The following is a 24,295-nucleotide window of genomic DNA, read 5'->3' as shown; positions in this document are numbered from 1 at the left end:
GCATCGCGTGGGCTGCTAACCATACCCAGTCCCCAACCTGAATGTCTTCCCCCGCCCTTCTGTGTTTGTCGGCTTGCACCTTATACGCCTGCTTTGCCAGCTCCAAATGTCTCCGCAGCTCCTCGTGCACCTCTTGCAACTCTGCTGCAAACTGGTCGGCATTTTGAGGTCCCCCCCCTTCAGGTGCTGTAAAGCTCGGGAAGGTTCTGGGATGACGTCCATAGTTCGCGAAGAAAGGCGTCACCCCGGTGGATGCGTGCTTCGTGTTGTTGTAGGCGAACTCAGCCATCGGCAGGTAGTCCACCCACGCCGCGGGTCGCTGGTTGGCGTAACACCGTAGGTACTGCTGCATGATCGCGTTGACCCTCTCCGCTTGACCGTTGGTCTGTGGATGCCTCGCCGACGTCAGGTTGATCTTGACGTGCAAGATACCCAGAAGCTTCCGCCAGAAAGTGGAAACAAATTGGCGCCCCCTGTCGGACAAGACGGACTGCGGTAGTCCATGCACTCTGAAGACGTGATCGATGAAGAGCTTTGCGGTCTGTTCTGCCGTCGCCACCTTGGCACAAGGAATGAAGTGCGCCATCTTGGTGAACAAGTCCACAACCACTAACACCGCCGTCTTACCTCTGGAGCTGGGCAGGTCTGTAACAAAGTCCAACGCTACCCTCTCCCACGGTTGCTGCGGTGTCTCCAGCGGTTCTAACAATCCCGCCTGCTTCTGATGCACTGGTTTGGACCTCTGGCAGATATCGCACCTGGCTACGTAGTCCGCCACCTCTCCTCTCATCTGGGGCCACCAAAAGTCCCTTGCCACCAACTCCATCGTCTTCTCTTTGCCGAAATGGCCCGCACTCGGGGCATCGTGCAATTGTTGCAAAACCGTGGCGCGAAGCTCGTCGGTGGGCACGTAAAGGGCGCCCTTGCGAGTCAAAAGTCCATCCTGCAACTGAAACTCATTGTTGTCAGGCGACCCTCTGCGGAGCTCCTCCATCTTGGATTGTGCAAACTGATCCTCTTGCAGCGCGCGTCGCACCGCGTCCAGGTCGACTGCGATGGTAGCGCACGTCCACGCCTGCGGTGCGAAAATGTACTTCGCTGCGATTGGAGCTACTTCCTCCAGGTATTGAGGCTTTCGGGACAGCGCGTCTGCTATAACATTGGAGTCTCCAGGGATGTATTCTATTTTGAAATCGAAATCCGCAAAGAATTCCGCCCAGCGCATGTGTCGTTGGGTTTGCAATTTAGCCGTCCGCCAATACTCCAAGTTCTTGTGATCCGTGCGGACCTGCACCGTGTGCTTGGCTCCTATCAAGAAGTGTCGCCACGCTTTGAAAGCTGCATGAATGGCCAACAACTCCCTGTCCCATATGGTGTAGTTGCGCTCCGTCTTGCTGAGCTTCCGGGAGTAGAATGCACCCGGTCTCCAGTTGCCTTGCGAATCCTCTTGCAAGAGGACGGCCCCAACTGCTCTGTCTGATGCATCTGTCTCTACCCGCATGGGCCTGCCAGGATTCACGTGCAGCAGCTGCTCCTCGGAGGCGAAAAGGCTTTTAAGCTTCCGAAAGGATCGCTCTGCTTGTTCGGTCCAGACGAACTTCTTCTTCTTGGAACTGAGGGTGTCAGTGATTGCCGCCGTCGCGTTTGCAAAACCTTTAATAAACTTGCGATAAAAATTGGCAAAGCCGATGAACCTCTGGACCTCCTTCCGATTTCGAGGGCTTTTCCAGTCCAACAGCGCTTGGACTTTAGTCTTGTCCATGGCCAGTCCCTCGTCGGACAGCTTGTAGCCAAGGAAATCTACCTCTCTCACATCAAACTGGCACTTCTCCAACTTGGCGTACAGCCTGTGTTCCTTCAGCCTCTGCAGAACTTCCTTCACGTCCTTATCGTGATCCTCTGGCGATTCCGAGAAAATCAGGATATCGTCGAGAAAACAGACACACTTCTTGTAGAGGAGACCTGCCAGGACGTGATGCATGAATGCTTGGAAAACATGGCTGCCATTTTGTAGACCGAAGGGCATAACTCTGTATTCGTACGTGCCCAAAGGAGTGAACATGGCCGTCTTCCACTCGTCGCCCTTCCTGATGCGGATGAGGTTGTAAGCTCCACGTAAATCCAGCTTGGTAAAAATCTTCCCCCTCCTGACTGTAGCCAAAAGGTCGTCAATTTTGGGCATGGGGAAGGGCTTGGGCTTAGTTAGTCTGTTTATGAACCGGTAGTCCACAATGAGCCTCTTCTGGGGCGTGTCTTTCTTTTTCACAAAGAAAACAGGACTGCCTCCCGCTGCTTTAGATTCCTGGATGAATCCGCGCTTGAGGTTGTGTTCTATGAACTCCCGAAGCTCTTGCAGCTCGTCTTCCGACATGGAGTACAGCTTGGCAGTTGGCAACTGCGCGCCTGGCACTAAGTCAATCGCGCAGTCGTAAGGTCTGTGAGGCGGCAATTTGTCAGCTTCCTTTTCGCAGAAAACCTCCAAGAACTCCGCGTACTTGTGAGGAACCGCTTGCACCATACTCAGATGCAGCTGCTGTTCGGCTTCTCCTCCTTGATCGGTTTGGATGCAATTCTGGGCGCAATACGATGAACAAAAGGTGATCTGCCTCTGGTACCAAGCAACCGCGGGACTGTGCCTGTCCAGCCAACTCATGCCCAACACGATGGGCGTGTCCGATAAGTGGGTGACATTGAAACTAATAAGCTCTCGATGGTCTCCAATTTGCATCATCATGGGAGGGGTTTGCTGCACCACTTGCCCCCCCAGCAACTTCCTGCCGTCTACCGTGACCACGTTCAGAGGCGTCGTTGCAGGCAGGAGCGCTATGTTATGCTGCTTGACGAACTGTAATCCCACGAAATCGGCGTTGCTTCCCGAATCGATGGTTGTTGGAACCTCGAGAAGTCGCCCATCAGGCAGCTGGAGTGTTGCTGTGAGTAAAACTGCTGGTTTGGGAGGTAAAGGGTCCATGCGCTGCAAGGATGCTGGGGACTTCTCTACAGATCCGCCTGGCTGAGCCCCAGTAGCTCTGCTTCCAGCCAGGCACTGCAGTTTCCCTGAAGCTGCTCCTCTGATTGCACCTCTGCTGTCACAGTTGCTAGTGCTGCAGTGTGCTTCTGGAGCCTCTGGGGGCACTCTTTCGCCATATGGTGTGCACTGTCGCAGATGTAACACTTCCTGGTCCCTCTAGGAGGCTTCGCTTTGGCTGCAGCAGGGATGGGGCTCTGGGATGGCTTTTGAGCCCTAGCACCACCAATCTCCATTGGCTCTTCGCCTTCCTTCCCCATTGGTGAGGGGTGCGCACGGCTGAAATCCCTGTGCACAAAAGGGAGAGCTTTTGCTTGCGCGCGCGCTTGGGGCCCCCCCTCCTCGTGCCACGGACGTCCCTCATGTCGAATTCCTATAGCCAAAGCCCGTTGCACCACGTCTTCCAGGGTCTGGGGTCTGTCCCCCCTTGCGATCTCATCCTTGACGGAGGGGCTCAATCCCTCCCAAAAAAGATCCCTGACCGGTAGACTGTCCTTCGGCCAATCTAAGGCGGTGAGCAATGCAAAAAATTTAGAATGATATTGGCGTACAGTGGCTCTCCCCTGCCTCAGCCCGTGCATCTGCCGGCGCGCAATGTCCTTATCCACAGAGGATTGAAAACAAGCATCCATTGCCTTGATAAACGCATCTGCATTGCGACGGGCTGGTCCATCTTCGCGCCACAGATTGCGTAGCCAAGCCCTGGCCTCCCCATGCAGGTGCGAAACAATAAATCCCACTCTCTCCTCCTCATCTCTAAAATCATGACGGAGTAAATGCAGTGCATACACGACATCTGCCCTGAAGTTGGGATAGTCTTGCAAGTTGCCATTAAAATGCGAAACTAGGGCACCCCCCCTCCTTCCAAGCGCAATGCCCTCCGCTCTGGAGCCCGGGGTCCCCGCCTTGTCCGCATTTTCCCACCTTGCTTGCAAATCCTGGCAGGCTTTCTCCAAGTCAGCATTCTTCTTCTGCGAAGCAATGACTGCCGTTGTGAGAGTGGTAATCTGATCCCGGAGTGCAGCCAGCTGTTCCTCAGCACTCATGGCTGCCCCGTTCGTGAGCTTCGCAAAAAAAAATTTTTGCTTTCAGAGGGAGGGGGACTTTCTGTCACAGCCACCCAGGTGGGTCCCAGCTCACGAGAGACCTTACTCCGTTGTAGTTTACTTACAGGAAAAGTTTATTGAAGATAATTGCTTCTTTCACAGTTCAGCATTGTGGCTGTACGTCTGTCACGTTAGACCGCCGAAGTCCCCCTCTGACTCCTCCCCTCCTCCACACCAACTTAATAGCCTGGCTCTAGACCACCTCTTCCTCTCCTTTCTTTTCCGCAGGGTCTTTCTGCCCCCCTGGGTTCTCTCTTTCCGGGATTCGCCTGAGGCTGAATCCTCTGCCGCCTCCTGCCCCCTCCTTCTGGCTTTGGGGCCGGGCTCCTCCTCTGAGCTTTCCCCACTTCCGCGCGCCTCTATGTTTGAACTTGGCGCGCGTACGTTGCTTTTGACCTTTCCTTCGTCCTCTATACTGCCCCCTGTTCCACTCTCTACCCTTTCCGGCTGAACACCTTGCTCCAACCCCCTCTCTCTGTTTTCTCCTGTTCCTCCTCCCTCCGAGAGGCTGACAACTCCACCCCCTTTACTCCGTTCCGGCTGAGACCCCTCTGACAGCGTCTGTGCTTCACTGGGCTTTCTCCCCTCCTTCCCTGACTTTTCACAGCTTCTCTCTTCTCCTGCTTTTCGCCTGATCATGCTAGCTCCCTTTTGGGAATCCTCTGACTCACTGCTTAGGCTCATAGATTCCCTTCGAATTCCGTCATCTTCTTCCTCGTCTCTCTCTCCCTCCTCCCACTCGCTTTCCGTCTCCTCTGCCATCTCCTCACTTCTCCCAGAAACCCTGACATCTAGGAATTTCTGGTTACAAATCAAAACTTAGCCACCATGCTGAAAATAATGCAGGGCCTACCGTAGCTTCATGGATCACTGCCTTGCCGTGGCGAAGGGGCTTGAATAACTCAGAGAAGCTATGAGCTTATATGAAAGTTATGACGCTGGAAGATGAGCCCCTCAGGTCGGAAGGCGTCCAACATGCTACTGAGGAAGAGCGGAGGACAAGTACAAGTAGATTCAGAGCTGATGAAGCGGCTGGGCCAAAGCCGAAAGGACGCTCAGTTGCGGATATGTCTGGAAGCGAAAGGAAAGTCCAATGCTGTAAAGAAAAATATTGCATAGGAACCTGGAATGTAAGAACCATGAACCTGGGTAAGTTGGATGTGGTCAAAAACGAGATGGCAAGACTAAATATTGACATCCTGGGCATCAGTGAACTAAAATGGACGGGAATGGGCGAATTCAGTTCGGATGACCATCATATCTACTACTGTGGGCAAGAATCCCGTAAAAGAAATGGAATGGCCCTCATAGTCAACAAAAGAGTGGCGAAAGCTGTACTGGGATGCAATCTTAAAAATGATAGAATGATCTTGATACGAATCCAAGGCAGACCTTTTAACATCACAGTAATCCAAGTTTATGCACCAACCACTGGTGCTGAAGAAACTGAAATTGAGCAATTCTATGAAGACTTACAACACCTTATAGAAATGACACCAAAGAAGGATGTTCTTCTCATTATAGGGGATTGGAATGCTAAAGTAGGGAATCAAGAGATAAAAGGAACAAGTGGCAAGTTTGGCCTTGGAGTTCAAAATGAAGCAGGGCAAAGGCTAATAGAGTTCTGCCAAGAGAACAAGCTGGTCATCACAAACACTCTTTTCCAACAACACAAGAGACGACTCTACACATAGACATCACCAGATGGGCAGCATCGAAATCAGATTGATTATATTCTCTTCAGCCAAAGATGGAGAAGCTCTATACAGTCAGCAAAAACAAGACCTGGAGCTGACTGTGGCTCAGATCATCAGCTTCTTATAGCAAAATTCAAGCTTAAACTGAAGAAAGTAGGGAAAACCACTGGGCCGGTAAGATACAATCTAAGTCAAATCCCTTATGAATACACAGTGGAAGTGAGGAACAGGTTTAAGGATTTAGATTTGGTGGACAGAGTGCCTGAAGAACTATGGGTGGAGGCTCGTAACATTATACAGGAGGCAGCAACTAAAACCATCCCAACGAAAAGGAAATGCAAGAAAGCAAAGTGGCTGTCCAACGAGGCCTTACAAATAGCGGGGGAGAGAAGAAGAAGAAGAAGAAGAAGAAGAAGAAGAAGAAGAAGAAGAAGAAGAAGAAGAAGAAGAGGAGGAGGAGTTTGGATTTGATATCCCGCCTTTCACTCCCTTTAAGGAGTCTCAAAGCGGCTAACATTCTCCTTTCCCTTCCTCCCCCACAACAAACACTCTGTGAGGTGAGTGGGGCTGAGAGACTTCACAGAAGTGTGACTGGCCCAAGGTCACCCAGCAGCTGCATGTGGAGGAGCGGAGACGCGAACCCGGTTCCCCAGATTAGGAGACTACCGCTCTTAACCACTACACCACACTGGCAAGCAAAATGTGAGGGAGATAGTGAAAGATACAGGAAATTGAATGCAGATTTCCAAAAAATAGCAAGGAGAGACAAGAAGGCCTTCTTAAACGAGCAATGCAAAGAAATAGAGGAAAATAATAGAATGGGAAAAACCAGAGATCTGTTCAAGAAAATTGGAGATATGAAAGGAACATTTCGTACAAAAATTACCATAATAAAAGACAAAAATGGAAAGGACCTAACAGAAGCAGAAGACATCAAGAAGAGGTGGCAAGAATACACAGAGGAACTATGCCAGAAAGAAATGGATGTCTCATATACCCCAGGTAGTGTGGTTGCTGACCTTGAGCCAGACATCCTGGAGAGTAAAGTCAAATGGGCCTTAGAAAGCACTGCTAATAACAAGGCCAGTGGAAGTGATTATATTCCAGCTGAACTATTTAAAATTTTAAAAGATGATGCTGTTAAGGTGCTACACTCAATATGCCAGCAAATTTGGAAAATTCAGCAGTGGCCAGAGGATTGGAGAAGATCAGTCTACATCCCAATCCCCAAGAAGGGCAGTGTCAAAGAATGCTCTAACTACCGCACAATTGCACTCATTTCACACGCTAGCAAGGTTATGCTTAAAATTCTACAAGGCAGGCTTAAGCAGTATGTGGACCGAGAACTCCCAGAAGTGCAAGCTGGATTTCGAAGGGGCAGAGGAACCAGAGACCAAATTGCAAACATGCGCTGGATTATGGAGAAAGCTAGAGAGTTCCAGAAAGACATCTACTTCTGCTTCATTGACTATGCAAAAGCCTTTGACTGTGTTGACGACAGCAAACTATGGCAAGTTCTTAAAGAAATGGGAGTGCCTGATCACCTCCTCTGTCTCCTGAGAAATCTCTATGTGGGACAAGAAGCTACAGTTAGAACTGGATATGGAACAACTGATTGGTTCAAAATTGGGAAAGGAGTACGGCAAGGCTGTATATTGTCTCCCTGCTTATTTAACTTATATGCAGAATTCATCATGCGAAAGGCTGGGCTGGAAGAATCCCAAGCCGGAATTAAGATCGCCGGAAGAAATATCAACAACCTCAGATATGCAGATGACACAACCTTGATGGCAGAAAGTGAAGAGGAATTAAAGAAACTTTTAATGAGGGTGAAAGAGGAGAGCGCAAAATATGGTCTGAAGCTCAACATCAAAAAAACAAAGATCATGGCCACTGGGCCCATCACCTCCTGGCAAATAGAAGGGGAAGAAATGGAGGCAGTGAGAGATTTTACTTTCTTGGGCTCCATGATCACTGCAGATGGTGACAGCAGTCACGAAATTAAAAGACACCTGCTCCTTGGGAGAAAGGCGATGGCAAACCTAGACAGCATCTTAAAAAGCAGAGACATCAACTTGCCAACAAAGGTCCGTATAGTTAAAGCCATGGTTTTCCCAGTAGTGATGTATGGAAGTGAGAGCTGGACCATAAAGAAGGCTGATCGCCGAAGAATTGATGCTTTTGAATTATGGTGCTGGAGGAGACTCTTGAGAGTCCCATGGACTGCAAGAAGATCAAACGCATCCATTCTTAAGGAAATCAGCCCTGAGTGGTCACTGGAAGGACAGATCATGAAGCTGAGGCTCCAATACTTTGGCCACCTCATGAGAAGAGAAGACTCCCTGGAAAAGACCCTGATGTTGGGAAAGATTGAGGGCACAAGGAGAAGGGGACGACAGAGGACGAGATGGTTGGACAGTGTTCTCGAAGCCACAAACCTGAGTCTGACCAAACTGCGGGAGGCAGTGGAAGATAGGAGTGCCTGGCGTGCTCTGGTCCATAGGGTCACGAAGAGTCGGACACGACTAAACGACTAAACAACAACAACCGTAGCTTTGCAAATAAGCCCACAAGTTACTAGCCCTCAACATTTCACTTGTTCACCTTGACCTCATTAAGTAGAGAAGTGTACTGTCATTTTGTGACAGAGAAGTTTCCTCCAAGGCAACTGTCCTAGAATGCCAGTCTGCAAAATTTGCCAGTCACCATTAAGTAGATATATCATTCGCGAAGTCAGTTGTTTCTTTTTTTAAAAAAATAATATTTATTACTTTTAAAACTTACAAAAAGGAAAGAGAAGAAAAAAGACAAAAAGAAAAAAAACAACAAGAAAAGGAAAAAACAATACAATACAATATACAAACAATACAAAACACAACATTAACCTAAACAAAACAAAACAAAAACAATTTAAAAACATACATTATACCATTTCAGTAGTCTATCTTTCATACCCTTGTTTCATCAACATCCTCTCACCTCCCTTTTTGTATTCCACTTCTATTAATTGTTTCAGCAATTCCTTTCCATCTTTCTCTATTTTCTGTCATATAAATATCTTAACTTATTTTTACCCTTATTTTCCATTAATACTATAATGCTTATTTATGCTTAACTCCTTATAACATTTCAACTAAAGCCATAAGATTTCATTCCAACATTTTTCTAACACTCAGTAATTTTACAATATTTCTATTTCTGAAAATAAACTTTAAAACTTTTTCCAATCTTCTTCCACCATCTCTTCTCCCTGGTCTCGGATACTGCCAGACATTCGTCAATTCCAAATAGTCCATCAACCTGGTGATCTTCTGTCCGAGGCTCTTAACTCTTTTCCAAGTCCCTTCTGCAGGTCTTCTTCATATTTATACATGCACTTTACTTTGTCTTCTACTGATCTTGTTCTTATTTTCCTTCTTTTGATACTGAAGAGCAGATCTCGGGGAAGCTCCAACCTAGCAATGCTTTTATTCCTTCTCGACAGGTCAACCAAATCTCCATGGTTAAATCTAAAATCCATAAGGTATTTCAGGACATGTTTCAAAATTCCTCCAAATCCAAAGGCCCCCACAACCCCAATCTCCTCACGATCCAAGTCCAAATCCCAAAAGTCAGTAAATCCCTGCATGAAGGGATCTATCCAACTTTCCTTCTCCAGTCCAGGCAGGGCTCCGATCCTCAAAATCTGACTTTTTCTAAATTCAGTCATAAAAGGCCTCAACTTATAGTCCTCAATTTGCCTCTGTAAGGCTGGGGCTCCCACTTGTATTACTTTAGGTTCAACAACAACAACTTTCTCCTTCGCCTTCTCGACAATTTGCCCTGTCAAAGTAGATTCCTGTATCAGATCCTGAATAATTTCTGTATTAATGTTCACTTTTTGTCCCAAATTAGTCACTTTTTGTCCCAAGTTATCAATTTTAGTAGTCATGACATCTGTCTTCTTGTGGAGTTGTTCCAACGAGTGACTTATCTTGCATAATGCAATCACTAAAGCTTCTTCTGTTGACATTCTCATATAGTCCAAGGTCAATCTCTGATTCTCACAGTCTCTTATCTTGCAGCTGGTTCCCCCAGCTCAGCTCTTATAACAGTTTCAAAGGCTCCCTCTAGAGGGAAACAGTTTCTATTTGTGTCAATCCTTTTAAGCACAGTTCAAACAGTAAATATAGTTTCAATTTTCAGTTACTTTTCCTCCTTTTTAAACGCAGAAGAGGACAATGGAAACAATATATTTCTCTTATTTAGCTAACTGTCAAGATACGTTCTATTCACAGCCAATGAACTTCAAAACGTCAATCTTACTGGCAGAATCCTTTCCAGGTTCAGAGCAGTGGTGATTTAATTTTCAACACTCTCTCCTGCAGGCTTGCACGATCCAAAATTTCCCCCCTCTTCTCCTGCTTCCAAGGGGGGGGGTTAATAGTTTTAATCGATGGAAGTTTAATCCTTTGCGGAAGACTTTCCTAGACCTTAGCTTGCAGCGTCTTTGCTTCAATCTATTTACAAAAGGGGAAGGCGGACTTCCTGTTTAAAACCTTCCCGTTTTGGTGCCAAATAAAGACATTTATAGATCCAATTTTCCGTTCTACTCACGGGTAGTTGTTTAAAATCGAATTGTCCACAGGAAAAAGTCAGCGCTCTCCGGCAACAGCAATGCGGCTTCACTCCGTGAAAGAAGCAATCAATTCGAAGCACCGCGCCGCTCACCCCACGTCGCTCCAGATCCCCGAAACCGGGTCTCCCCGTGAGTAGGGGAGGCGCAAAAGGTGCCAGCCGAATCCCAGGTTCACAGGCTTCTCCCACCTGTGATTTTTAGTGGGTCTCCGCCTTCGCCGTGGCGGCCAGACCCTGTTTCCACGGAGCAAATTCCTCCCAATCAGAGGAATTCCGCCATTGCCAGAGGCGCTAACCCGGAAGTCCCGCGAAGTCAGTTGTTTCATTTCACAAATGCTGTTTTTGTAAGAGACCCAAACAAATCGGGATGCTCTGCTTACCTTTTGGTGTTGATGCTCAGTGAGGACGTCCAGGTGATGATTGTTCAACTTTGAAGATTGGGTATTGCTGCAGGAGTCTCTGTTTCTCTCGAGGTAAATGATTCCTTAAGCTATTACATTATTTCTAGAGGGTGGAGGAAATGCTTGTGCTTTCGGTTTAGAGAGCGAGGGGGAATTCTGGGGAATCCAAGCAAAGAACGAAGCGTCAAAACAGAGCTTTGTGGCTTGAGTATGACTTGATCTCAGTCCAGACAGATCAACCATATGTGGCCAGTTTACAAGCCCCCCTACCCCTGGTACCCTTTCTCCCTGTATTGCTGCTCCAGAACTTTTCACTGCTTAGAAATGTAGGACACAATATTGGATTGTCGGAGGGGTTGGATTCCTATTGGATCGGTTAGTCTAGGCTTAGCAGAGTGAGCAGGGCAGGCAGCCCCTAGTGCCGTATTTACATGTAAGCTAAACAAGCTATAGTTTAGGGCCCCACTCTCTTGGCCTCCCCCCCAAAAAAAAATTTAAAGGAAATAAAACCTGGATGTACATTTCCAAAATATAAGGTAATAAAAATAAAAATAAAACCTACAGACAGCAACAGTGTTTTGTGTTGTGTAGGGTGGTGCTGTGGTCTAAACCACCGAGCCTCTTGGGCTTGCCGATCAGAAGGTCAGCGGTTCGAATCCCCGTGACGGTCCCTGCTCCTGCCAACCTAGCAGTTCGAAAGCACGTCAAAGTACAAGTAGATAAATAGATACCGCTCCGGCAGGAAGGTAAACGGCATTTCCGTGCGCTGCTCTGGTTCGCCAGAAGCGGCTTAGTCATGCTGGCCACATGACCCGGAAAAACTGTCTGCGGACAAATGCCGGCTCCCTCGGCCTATAGACCGAGATGAGCGCGCAACCGCAGAGTCGTCCGCGACTGGACCTAACGGTCAGGGGTCCCTTTACCTTTTAGCCATCACAAATAATACTGCTTTCTCTCAAAGTTGACACCTTTCACGAAAACTGATAAGTTACCTGTTGTAGGGAATCATTTCTCCTCTTTTCTTAATCCAAACCCACACTTTTAAGCCACTTACTTAAGCAAACTTAGACAAATTCTTTTCGAAGAATAACAAGGGTTGAGAGGAGGGCTAGATGTTACCTGGTTTTCAAAATCGTGATAGAGCACCAGCTAAATTTTGCAACGTACCAATATATCACCATGTCTGCAATCAGGATGGAGCTATGTAGAGGCACTAGCTGGCTTCACAGTTTTGCACAGAGCACACACACATACTTTAAGGCTGGGCAATGTATCAATACATTTGGGGGTGAGGAAATAAGTTTGAAGTCCACAGCGTGGTAACAGTGCCATAATATTAATCACAATGTGTGCGCGTGCTGTGTAAAAAACCATTATGTGGGAAAAACCGTGAAGCCAGTCATCGCTTCTCTCATGGTTCCTTCTGTCCGTGTTGCTCTGCACTATAAAATAACAGTTGTAAGTGTGTTAAAGCTAAGTAAAAATATATACATATTAAACAAGTGAATCAAGCAAGAGGAACAAAACACAAGGACACATTTGGCGGAGAACAGTGAAACTTTATTGCATTTACAAACACACTGGGAAATCAAAGGCAAGCCCCAAAAGTTTGCACCAATTTATGGATTGTACTCTTTTTATTTACTGTTTGCTATATATATAAAAAATCTGCTACTACTTTAAGTGAATGGATAGGACCACATTAGGGTGTCTCAAGAATATGGTGGATAAAATGCTAATGATTTGTGTTGCTGTACTGTAAAGGATGGGGGGCGGGATTCAACACATTTTTATATGAACAAGTTTATGCCTAAACATTAATTGTACCCTTTCATTATCTGCTTTTCAAAATCAATCTAGGGTTTCCCACTTTACTCATTTTTTGATACGGCCTTTAAAAAGAAATCCTGGAACACCTCCCCGATTTCTTTGTTATACTGTAAATTTGTAAATAGCTACTGCAGTCGATTTTAGCTCATTGAAACAAGTATCATGTTATATATATTATATATATTTTCCATTTTTAAAAACTTTGTGTCAAGCTAAGAACCCTGTGCATCAAAACCGTGGTCAGTTTAGCAGTGATGCCCGAGACAAGTGACTGTCCTTGAAGGATATCAAATTACACGGTAGGCGGATTCCATGCAAGCTGCTGCAGGTGCAGAAGTCTGCTTCAGAAGCTGCCATTTGGGATCATCTGGGAGGTGCTAATAATCAGAACAGGATGGTTGAGGAAGTAAATCACATGGTACCTGAAAAAGAGAGGTCAATAGTGCAGTATTTAGCAACACTATCTAAATCAGCAATAGGGGCAAAGAAAGGTATCTAAGGTAGAGCATGGAATACTTACAGACCCAGTTCAGATGTCAAGTGAAACCATGGTTTAGTATGCTGGGAATGAGCCAAAGCAAGCCTTGGGCTCACACATTCCCCCCCTCCTCCCTCTACACAAGCGGTGAAGAGTTTGGAAACTACATCCTCGTTAGGCTTAACCACAGCTTGTTGCCTCACCCAAATCTGATGAACTATGCTTATTGTTAACCATGGTTGATTGGTTTGATAAGCCATCTTTAAACCATGGCTTATCCAGCTAGCTTGTTTAAACTCTTAATCTCAGGGTCGTGGGTTTGAGCCTCACACGGGGCAAAAATAATAATCCTGCATTGCTGGGGGTTAGGCAAAATGACACTTGTGGTCCCTTACAACTCTATAATAACTCTATAACTTTATAACGTTAACCACAGCTGAGAGTCTGGGGTGGTGTGCTAAGCCAGCCTTCGCCAATCTGATTTCCTCCAGATGTTGCTGAATTCTTATGTCCCATCAACCACATGATAGTCAGGGATGATGGGACATCATCATCATCAACATCATAATTTATTACTTATACCCCACCCGCCCACCCAGCCAGGTCTCCGCAGCCACTCTGGACGGCTTCCAAAACTTTGAATTGTGCTCGGAAATGGACTGGGAGCCAATGTAGGTCTTTCAAGTTCTGTGGTCTTGGCGGCCGCTCCCAGTCACCAGTCTAGCTGCCGCATTCTGGATAAGTTGTAGTGCAGGACCTCTGAAAGGGCCTCTGGTTCTCCATCCCTGTTATATACACTGCAGTAACAGCTTGTACATGAGGCTGATTGTGGATGTAACTGTGATATCAAAGGGAACAAGACAGACGCTTCTAATTGACTTTACCCATTTTCAGTGGTTGATGTTCTTATGACTGCAACGGTCAGTCCTTCTGCATTTAAGTCAGATCATGCTGATGCTCCAGTGTCACCGTCTGTTTCAGAAGCTGCCACTTGGGGTCCTCAGGGAAGTGCTTCTTAATAAACAGAGCGGGGTGAGTAAGGAAGTAAAACTCATCGTACCTGCAAAAGGAGAAGGCGCAATAGTCTAGTATTTCATAATAATGCCTAAATCAGCACCAGGGCCAGACAGGCAAACAGAGTGGTGATCCAGAGCAGCTGGAGGGCATCTGGTTGAGGAAGCTGCTGTGTTGCAACAATCCAGCCTCCAGAATCCCCAGATTTTACACATGTAGCCCAGAATAAGCATAACACTCCAGAACTGTTCAAAGAGGATAAATAGATGGTATCTATCCCTGCCATCAGGACACTCCATGCCCATGGCTTAATAATAATAATAATAATAATAATAATAATAATAATAATAATAATAATAATGAAATATTACTTATACCCCCGCCCATCTAGCCGGGCCTCCACAGCCACTCTGCACGGAATAACACTTCAAACATTAAAAACTTCCCTAAACAGGGCTGCCTTCAGATGTCTTCTAAAAGTCAGATAGTTATTGTATTTCCTTGACATCTGATGGGAGGGCGTTCCACAGGGCGGGCGCCACTACTGAGAAGGCCCTCTGCCTGGTTCCCTGCAACCTCACTTCTCACAGTGAGGGAACTGCCAGAAGGCCCTCAGAGCTGGACCTCAGGCTGAAGGATGGGGGTGGAGACACTCCTTCAGGTATACTGGGCCGAGGCCATTTAGGGCTTTAGAGGTCAGCACCAACACTTTGAATTGTGCTTGGAAATGTACTGGGAGCCAATGTAGGTCTTTCAGGGCCGGTGTTATATGGTCTCGGCGGCCGCTCCCAGTCACCAACCTAGCTGCAGCATTCTTATTGCACTTGCTTACATTAATCAGCCCTGCGGCCATCAAATTGCAAACTCTGACAAGTGGTCCAAGCAAAACAAAACCACCTGAAAGCAAATGAAGTTAACTGTGAGAGCCAGTGTGGTGTAGTGGTTAAGAGCGGTGGACTCGTAATCTGGGGAACCGGGTTCGCTTCCCTGCTCCTCCACCTGCAGCTGCTGGGTGACCTTGGGCTAGTCACACTTCTCCGAAGTCTCTCAGCCCCACTCACCTCACAGAGTGTTTGTTGTGGGGGAGGAAGGGAAAGGAGATTGTTGGCCGCTTTGAGACTCCTTAGGGTAGTGAGAAAGCAGGATATCAAATCCAAACTCTTCTTCTTCTGCTATCCCCTCAGTGTGTCCCACGCTCTGCCTGGTCTGCCTAACAACGTACCTGAAAGTGAACTTGCTAAAAGCAGTATTCACAGAGCCACTTCCCCAGGTGCAGTCTAAGAGATGCCACCTTCCATCAATGCGGACAGCATTCCAGGCATGGTCGCTCTTCCCCTTTACGCTGCAGCTGCCTATCAAATACTGGCACTGTATCCCTGCAATCCTGAGAGGGGAAGGAAGGAAGGAAGGAACAGTGTTGCTACCAAGAGGACAAGTGGTTGCTTTCACCGCTTTGATAGGCTGGAGTGGCCGTCCTTCATTTTGCTGGATCAGAGAAAACAGCAATCAGGTTCTCCACAGATTCTCATTTGCTCCAATTTGGCAGGAAAACACAAGTTTTCCTGGGATGAAACAACAACAACAACATTTGGACACGGACCTGGAAAGCCAGGACCTGAGCCTATAAAGCACAGAGCAAAGGTAAGTATGGATGAGGAACTAAGTCACACAGGGAAGAGACCCATTAAATTCAAGTAATTTTTAAGTCTATGGATTCCAGTGGGTCTACTCAATTCAATGCAGCCCTATATATGCAAGTTTGCTTCAGGATCATTCACAGTGTGGGCATTCCTCCACTTACATGGTGGGTCATGTTCCGGAACCCCATGCACATAAGCAAAAATTGTGTAAGTAGGGTAAAGGTAAAGGTAAAGGTAAAGGTAAAGGTAAAGGTAAAGGTAAAGGTAAAGGTAAAGGTAAAGGTAAAGGTAAAGGTAAAGGTAAAGGTAAAGGTAAAGGTAAAGGTAAAGGTAAAGGTAAAGGTAAAGGTAAAGGTAAAGGTAAAGGTAAAGGTAAAGGTAAAGGTAAAGGACAAGGACCCCTGAAAGGTAAGTCCAGTCACAGACAACTCTGGGGTTGCGGCACTCATCTCACTTTACAGGCCGAGGGAGCCGGCGTTTGTCCGCAGACAGTTTTTCCGGGTCATGTGGCCAGCCTGACAAAGCCGCCTCTGGCGCAACAGAACACCGAAACCAGAGCAGCGCACGGAAACGCCGTTTACCTTCCCGCCGGAGTGGTACCTATTTATCTACTTGCACTTTTTGGCATGTTTTCGAACTGCTAGGTTGGCAGGAGCTGGGACCGAGCAACGGAAGCTCACCCCGTCGTGGGGATTTGAACCGCCGACCTTCTGATCGGCAAGCCCAAGAGGCTCAGTGGTTTAGACCACAGCGCCACCCGTGCCCCTCTGTAAGTAGGGAGCACACACTTTAAAAAGCTCATTTTTTCCTGCTCTCTCTCCCCACAACACTCTTTTCAACTAGAGTTGAAGCTCTGGAGCTGGCTGGAGGACCTGTGGAAAAGCAGCAGCAGCTGCCATGCTGTGACGTGTGTCAGCTCCTAGGTGGGGAGGCTGAGCAGCCTAAACAAAGCCCCACTGTGCCTCCGTTCTCTTTGGGGCTTCCTCCGCTCCCACTGAAGTCCTCTTTGGGTTCTGGCGAGGGTCTCCTCATGAGCCATGAGGACTCTCCAGCTCTCTCCCGCCATTTTCTGCTTAGAATCTATTGATTTACTTATTTCCGAGGGCTGTCACATGCGAGTTGATCACGCCTAAGCATGGAGATAGCTGCCTAGGGCAAGGGGTGGGGAACCTGTGGCTCTCCAGATCTCCTATCGCTACAGCCAAGTAACAACCACTTGCCATGATGGCTGGAGCCAACAGAAGTTACCTGCACATTTCTTGAAAGAGTCGAGCATATCCGCCGCAAATAGCCTTTCCTGACTGAAGGACATCAGCTGGTTTAAATGACACCTTGTCCAGGTTATAGCAGCCTTCCACATCATATTCTGTAGAAATAAAGACAATGAGCACCCATTCTGATTTGCTTGTGGGGTGGCAACACTTTGCAACACTTTCCATTGTGTTTCTCAATATCTTTCCTGGTTGCCAAAATCTGATTGGGGGGTGGGGTGGCTTGTCTTGCAAGAGCTCCAAATGAACTGTTGATTGCACAACATGAATTTGCCCATATGTGATTGAATCGCACCTCAAAAGAGAAAGTCTGGAAGCACTCGTAAATCTGCTTTGTGTAGACCCAGGGTCTTGTTGCCAAATAAAAATGCACACTGGTGCAAGGGTTAGGAGTCGGGAGACACCTCCTCTCCTCCCGTGCTGCGACCTTTACTTTATTTTGACAAAGTAATAAGAATAAATAAATAAGAATAAAAATGTGCACCCCACCAGCGAGACCATTCCATTGTAACTATCCAACCTCCCAAAATTTCAACACCTCTAGCGATGGTTTGACCCCTTTCCGTTGTAACAGTACAAATTCTACAAACACCCTCCATATCTCCTCAAAATCATTCCTCCTGCATATTCCCCGTCTTACCTTAATGGCACATGTTCATTTATCATTAATAGCTATATATCCCACACCTCTTCATACCATTTTTCCATTTTATATTCTGCTTGCCCCTTCCACTTGCTAGCTATCATAATTCGTGCAGCTTTCAATAAATTTGTGAGCGAGTCCGTCATAGCCTGCAAACCTTCCACCCCATTGTAAATTGATAATAATGCTACCGCGGCACTTTCAGTGAGCTTTAACCCAGTGATTTCTGTTATCAATGAGCACCTCCTGGTCCCTTCTGAGATTCATGGCTGAACAGAGATCCCAGTCAAGCTCTGTGTGAGCCAAACACCAAATCACTGATCCACACAGGTTACAATCCAGAATCCTTTGTGCAAATGGAGCTGACATGACTGGCTATGAAATGGTGAAAATGCCCGAGACAGCTGCAAAGAAGCCATGCTCGGAGTAGACCCACTAAATTTAATGTCCATGAGTTACTTGCATCCATTGATTTCAGCCGGTCTACTCTGAATATAACTTGCTTTGATATGACCTTACGTGTCCATCTTCCTTGGCTGGCAATCACTGGACTGGGTGTCTGCTAAAGAACTCTGCTACAGAGCTGGATTCATGGGCACAGGGCAGTGACAAAGGCTGATCTTTTAATACCGGAAGTTGTCAGAGGCAAGGGGACTCAAGTATGCAGAAAGGTGGTACCCCCACCTACCTATATGGTGGCAGATCCACATCCAAATGGCTCGCACTTTCTCCAGGTCACTGTGGGCTTTTTGGAGCAAGACACTCACCAGGTTTTTCACGCTATTCCTGACATTCACCTGTTTCACAGAAGGTAAATAGACTTGGAAGCAGTTAATATGGACGAGGGGGTACCAGTTCCTTTCTTCTACCTAAGTCTACTTGTTTAAAGAAATTTTAGGGTGCAATCCTGCGTGCACTTACAAGAGTGTCTCTTGCTGAATTCACTGGGATTGCACAGTTAGTCGATTAAGTGTATGTGTTTTATTTGACTGATCAATCAAAGAATTTATTATACTTGCCAAAAATGTACCCTTGGGGGGGGGGGAGTTGTTCTGAAGGGAGACGCATGATTAACCTTTCCTTTTTCCAGGGTTCACAGACATGTTATTTCTACAATCTTCAGCTGAAACCCAAATCCTCTTTGCTACTGTCTCCCCACAAGTGCAGAGTTCCCCCATTGCTACTGGCAGAGGAACGGGGGGGGGGGGGGAGCGCTCTGCATGCAGCTTCGCCACTGCCCATTGCACCTTTGGGTGGGTGGAAGTACAACTGGGGGGGGGCATTCTGGGGGCAGGGAGGGACCAAGGCAACCCTGGATCCTGAGCCGGCCCTACTGTTGTCACTTGACAGCACTGGGGGAAACCCAGGGCTGATTACTGCACCAGTATATTAATTTTATGCCAGTTTAATTCTGGCGAGGCCCCCCCAGAGATTCCTGGGAGTTGTGGTTTGGCAAGGGCACTGAGAATTTTCTGTTAATGACTGCTAGCCTTGTTCACAGAAGTACAGTACTCGGAGTTCCCCGAGGAGAGGAAATAACTACCAAATCAATTTCAGTCTGTAGTATAAATACGATCGAAAGTGAATTGTGAAAGAGAGAGGAGTCGTTCAAACCCTTTCATATTGCCTATGATTGCTAGCTCTCCTCCGAATTGACTTTGGAGCTATCTCCTGAATTTTTAAAGCAACGCAATGCTGCAAAATAACTAAATATGGGTGTATATACATGCATTTAATTCACGCACGCACACAGAGAGAAAGAGAATCCTGTGGTTTGTTAAGGGTTCTAGGATTTGTAGCTCTGTGAGGGGAAAACTACAGCTCCCATAGTTCTTTTGGGGAGTTGGTGTTCTTTAAATGCATGGTGTGTGCAGCCCATGTGAATAGGTGCTCCACCGTGTTAGTTTTCTGGAAAACAGGAGCAGGGTCTTGTGACTCATGATGTTCCCAGTTCGGACCTTCCATCTGAACAGAAGTAATTGCCTCCTATCAGGAGAGGACGCTTGAAAGCACTCTCAAATTCCAAATGCACATTAAAAACCTCAGCATCCTAGCAAATTCCTTGCTGCATATATCACAATAAGAGACAGCATACCGTCTGTGCATAGGCATCCAGTTCCTTAAACTTTGCCAAGTCTATTTGTATTGATTTCTGATTGGATTTATCCCATGGATAATCTAGGAACAAAAATGGAAAAGTCATTCTTGAAACAGTGGGGAAAGGGAGGGGGAGCAAAGGATGACTATGATGTGATTTAAAGGGTTGGAATACAGGGAACCAATAGGGAATAGAGATAGGGAGCCTTTTCTGCTTCTCCCCAAGGGAAATACAGCAGCAGGGAGTAGACCAACGTTGCTCTGCTTAAAAGGACACAGACAGAAGGACGGAGAGGGAGAATGCTGAACCAGGTAGGATTTTGATCTGATCTTGCAAGACCATTTTGAGTACAGTACACAAGGCGTATGGCATGGTTTGCACTTCCCACTGGAAGAGCTGGTACCTCCTTAGAGAAGCCCTCTTTGCACCAAACATCTGGCTTTGATAGGAATCCCTTAATCCCAGCTGCAAATTTCACTGCATCCGTCTGCAATATGCATTCAGCAGAACGCCAACTGCAAGCTCATTTCAGGAACTATAATGGTAGCATAACAAGAACACAAACAGGGCTGCTTGAGGTGAGGGAGAAAATGTACCCACCCACCCACATGCCACATATTGAAGCTCCAGCCTTAGAGGAAAAAAATATAGTGCAGCTTTTCCCCCCAGCCAGAACTCACTGGAACTGAGTTCTGGCACCTCTCCGGTTGGTGCCATTGCCATTGTAAAAGAACAAGGGAAGCGTTCGTGGTGAGTTCTGGCACCTCTTTTTCTAGAAAAATAACACTGAGCGCAGTTAATTTTCACCATTCAAGCCTTGTTCCCAGGATATCCCAAGAGGTGGGTGCAGAGATGTAGCTGGGGGGGGGAGGGGGGCACTGGGTGCCACACCACAGGGGGCAGCACTTCCCGCGGGGCCAGAAGCGCGCCCGAGCCACGCATCTCTCCTGGGAGTGACGTGGTGGCTTGGGCCCCTGAGCGGCTAGCTACGCCACTGGGTGGTTGAGTGACGGGCTCATAAAATGATTTCCTAAGATACGCAGCACTACTAAGTAGTATTAATATATACAGCAGGTGTAGGGGATCTTTGGCCCTCCAGATGCTGGGGAACTACAGCTCCCATAATCCCTGGCCATGCTTGCTGGGACTAACAGGTGTTGTCACCCAACAACATCTGGAGGGCCAAAGGTTCCCTGCAGCTGACACAGAGGATCCAGATCAATAGCCATACATAAGCTTCTATTTACCATACAGATCTTCTTCCTGAGGCAGCATTGATGCTTGTACTCCTCCCATCCTGAAAGCCTACTTGAAAGGCGCTCCTTGGAGGAACAGTTAAGTGCTTCGAGCCAGGAATGAAATGGCCAACTGGAGGGATGAGGGAAGAGCATGGCTTGATCTGGGTTTATCAAACCCTTGCTTGGAGACCTTGGCATTAGGAGACGAGTAGCAGGAAGAGCATCCATGAAGACAAAACAAAGGGGGAAAGCATAACATGTTTGAGCAAACCAGCGCTGGAGTGTGTCAAAGTTCCCTGCGTGGGGAAGCGCAGATACAGAAGGTGTCCCCATTGCTCATTTCCTCTCCCCTCCTGTGGTTTCCAGCAACTGGTATTCAGAAGCATTTCTGCCTCCAACTGTGAAGGCAGAGCATAGCCATCAATGCTAGTAGCCATTGATAGCCCTCTCCTCCAAGGACGTGTCTAATGCTCTTTTAAAGCCATCGATGTTTCGAGGCCTTCACTGTCTCTTGTGGGAACAAGTTCCATAGTTTAACTATGTGCTCCATGAAAAAGAATATATATTTAGTAATTAGATGCTTCTTTTAGGTTAGCTATCAGACGCATCAGCCTTGTTAGAATTTCTATTTCGCTGCCAGGCCCCCACCCTATTTCTTGAAGCATCTAGATAGAAGCTTGTGCCAGCTTCCTCAGGTTGGCAATCTCCAGCTAGGCTGAATAGGTGGGAAACTTTTGGACTTTGTGTGCAGTCTTGGAGAGTCTCCCCCTTTTAGGACTGCAGTGAGATCAGGCTTAAAGGAAGGAGGGGAAGCCTTCGGGATGTTCTGCGTCGATATGAAGGGGGAGCCATCCTGCTTAGCAATGGGTCCCTGGTTTCTGCATTTCTTCAGAGGATCCTGAATTGGCTTTCTAAACTTCCAAGCTACATCCCATTCAGTTGGGCTGAGCCATGGCACTCCTGGCAGAGAGCTCTTTGGCGAGCCAATACTCAGTACTAAGTAGAATTGCCCATCCCTTCAGAAGAGGGGGCAATCCTTCTGAGCACTAAAAAAGGAGGGAGAGGTTTCTTCCCTTCCCTATGAAGCCCAAGCTTGCTGAGCTCTTCAAGAGAGAGGTGGGGGCTCCCGAAGGCTTCCCCTCCTTCCTTTAAGCCTGATCTCACTGCAGTCCTAAAAGGGGGAGACTCTCCAAGACTGTAGTGATATTAGGCTCTTTCCCTCCTCCCTTTTAGGCCTGATGTCTCTTTGTTGGTAGTGAAAGGGATTTTGACCCAAGATACAGATCCCAATAAGGATCTGGCACACAAAGTCCAAAAGTTTCCCACCTATTCAGCCTAGCTGGAGATTGCCAACCTGAGGAAGCTGGCACAAGCTTCTATCTAGATGCTTCAAGAAATAGGGTGGGGGCCTGGCAGCGAAATAGAAATTCTAACAAGGCTGATGCGTCTGATAGCTAACCTAAAAGAAGCATCTAATTACTAAATATATATTCTTTTTCATGGAGCACATAGTTAAACTATGGAACTTGTTCCCACAAGAGACAGTGAAGGCCTCGAAACATCGATGGCTTTAAAAGAGCATTAGACACGTCCTTGGAGGAGAGGGCTATCAATGGCTACTAGCATTGATGGCTATGCTCTGCCTTCACAGTTGGAGGCAGAAATGCTTCTGAATACCAGTTGCTGGAAACCACAGGAGGGGAGAGGAAATGAGCAATGGGGACACCTTCTGTATCTGCGCTTCCCCACGCAGGGAACTTTGACACACTCCAGCGCTGGTTTGCTCAAACATGTTATGCTTTCCCCCTTTGTTTTGTCTTCATGGATGCTCTTCCTGCTACTCGTCTCCTAATGCCAAGGTCTCCAAGCAAGGGTTTGATAAACCCAGATCAAGCCATGCTCTTCCCTCATCCCTCCAGTTGGCCATTTCATTCCTGGCTCGAAGCACTTAACTGTTCCTCCAAGGAGCGCCTTTCAAGTAGGCTTTCAGGATGGGAGGAGTACAAGCATCAATGCTGCCTCAGGAAGAAGATCTGTATGGTAAATAGAAGCTTATGTATGGCTATTGATCTGGATCCTCTGTGTCAGCTGCAGGGAACCTTTGGCCCTCCAGATGTTGTTGGGTGACAACACCTGTTAGTCCCAGCAAGCATGGCCCCAGCATCTGGAGGGCCAAAGATCCCCTACACCTGCTGTATATATTAATACTACTTAGTAGTGCTGCGTATCTTAGGAAATCATTTTATGAGCCCGTCACTCAACCACCCAGTGGCGTAGCTAGCCGCTCAGGGGCCCAAGCCACCACGTCACTCCCAGGAGAGATGCGTGGCTCGGGCGCGCTTCTGGCCCCGCGGGAAGTGCTGCCCCCTGTGGTGTGGCACCCAGTGCCCCCCTCCCCCCCCAGCTACATCTCTGCACCCACCTCTTGGGATATCCTGGGAACAAGGCTTGAATGGTGAAAATTAACTGCGCTCAGTGTTATTTTTCTAGAAAAAGAGGTGCCAGAACTCACCACGAACGCTTCCCTTGTTCTTTTACAATGGCAATGGCACCAACCGGAGAGGTGCCAGAACTCAGTTCCAGTGAGTTCTGGCTGGGGGGAAAAGCTGCACTATATTTTTTTCCTCTAAGGCTGGAGCTTCAATATGTGGCATGTGGGTGGGTGGGTACATTTTCTCCCTCACCTCAAGCAGCCCTGTTTGTGTTCTTGTTATGCTACCATTATAGTTCCTGAAATGAGCTTGCAGTTGGCGTTCTGCTGAATGCATATTGCAGACGGATGCAGTGAAATTTGCAGCTGGGATTAAGGGATTCCTATCAAAGCCAGATGTTTGGTGCAAAGAGGGCTTCTCTAAGGAGGTACCAGCTCTTCCAGTGGGAAGTGCAAACCATGCCATACGCCTTGTGTACTGTACTCAAAATGGTCTTGCAAGATCAGATCAAAATCCTACCTGGTTCAGCATTCTCCCTCTCCGTCCTTCTGTCTGTGTCCTTTTAAGCAGAGCAACGTTGGTCTACTCCCTGCTGCTGTATTTCCCTTGGGGAGAAGCAGAAAAGGCTCCCTATCTCTATTCCCTATTGGTTCCCTGTATTCCAACCCTTTAAATCACATCATAGTCATCCTTTGCTCCCCCTCCCTTTCCCCACTGTTTCAAGAATGACTTTTCCATTTTTGTTCCTAGATTATCCATGGGATAAATCCAATCAGAAATCAATACAAATAGACTTGGCAAA

General features: G+C 47.3%; 1 long non-coding RNA gene across 1 annotated transcript; it reads right to left on the bottom strand.

The window, feature by feature from the left end:
- Positions 1-16,769: 16,769 nt before the first annotated feature.
- LOC309333285 lies at positions 16,770-19,851 on the bottom strand. Its single transcript, XR_014152448.1, has 3 exons — positions 19,821-19,851; positions 18,414-18,522; positions 16,770-17,177 (listed from the first exon to the last, which is right to left on the bottom strand). It is a non-coding gene; the product is annotated as an uncharacterized lncRNA (long non-coding RNA).
- Between the last annotated feature and the right edge of the window lie 4,444 nt (positions 19,852-24,295).

This window comes from Podarcis erhardii, assembly GCF_964252035.2.
Source record: "Podarcis erhardii genome assembly, chromosome: W".
Classification (NCBI taxonomy): Eukaryota; Metazoa; Chordata; class Lepidosauria; order Squamata; family Lacertidae; genus Podarcis; species Podarcis erhardii.
This window is presented reverse-complemented; position numbering and strand designations above follow the sequence as displayed.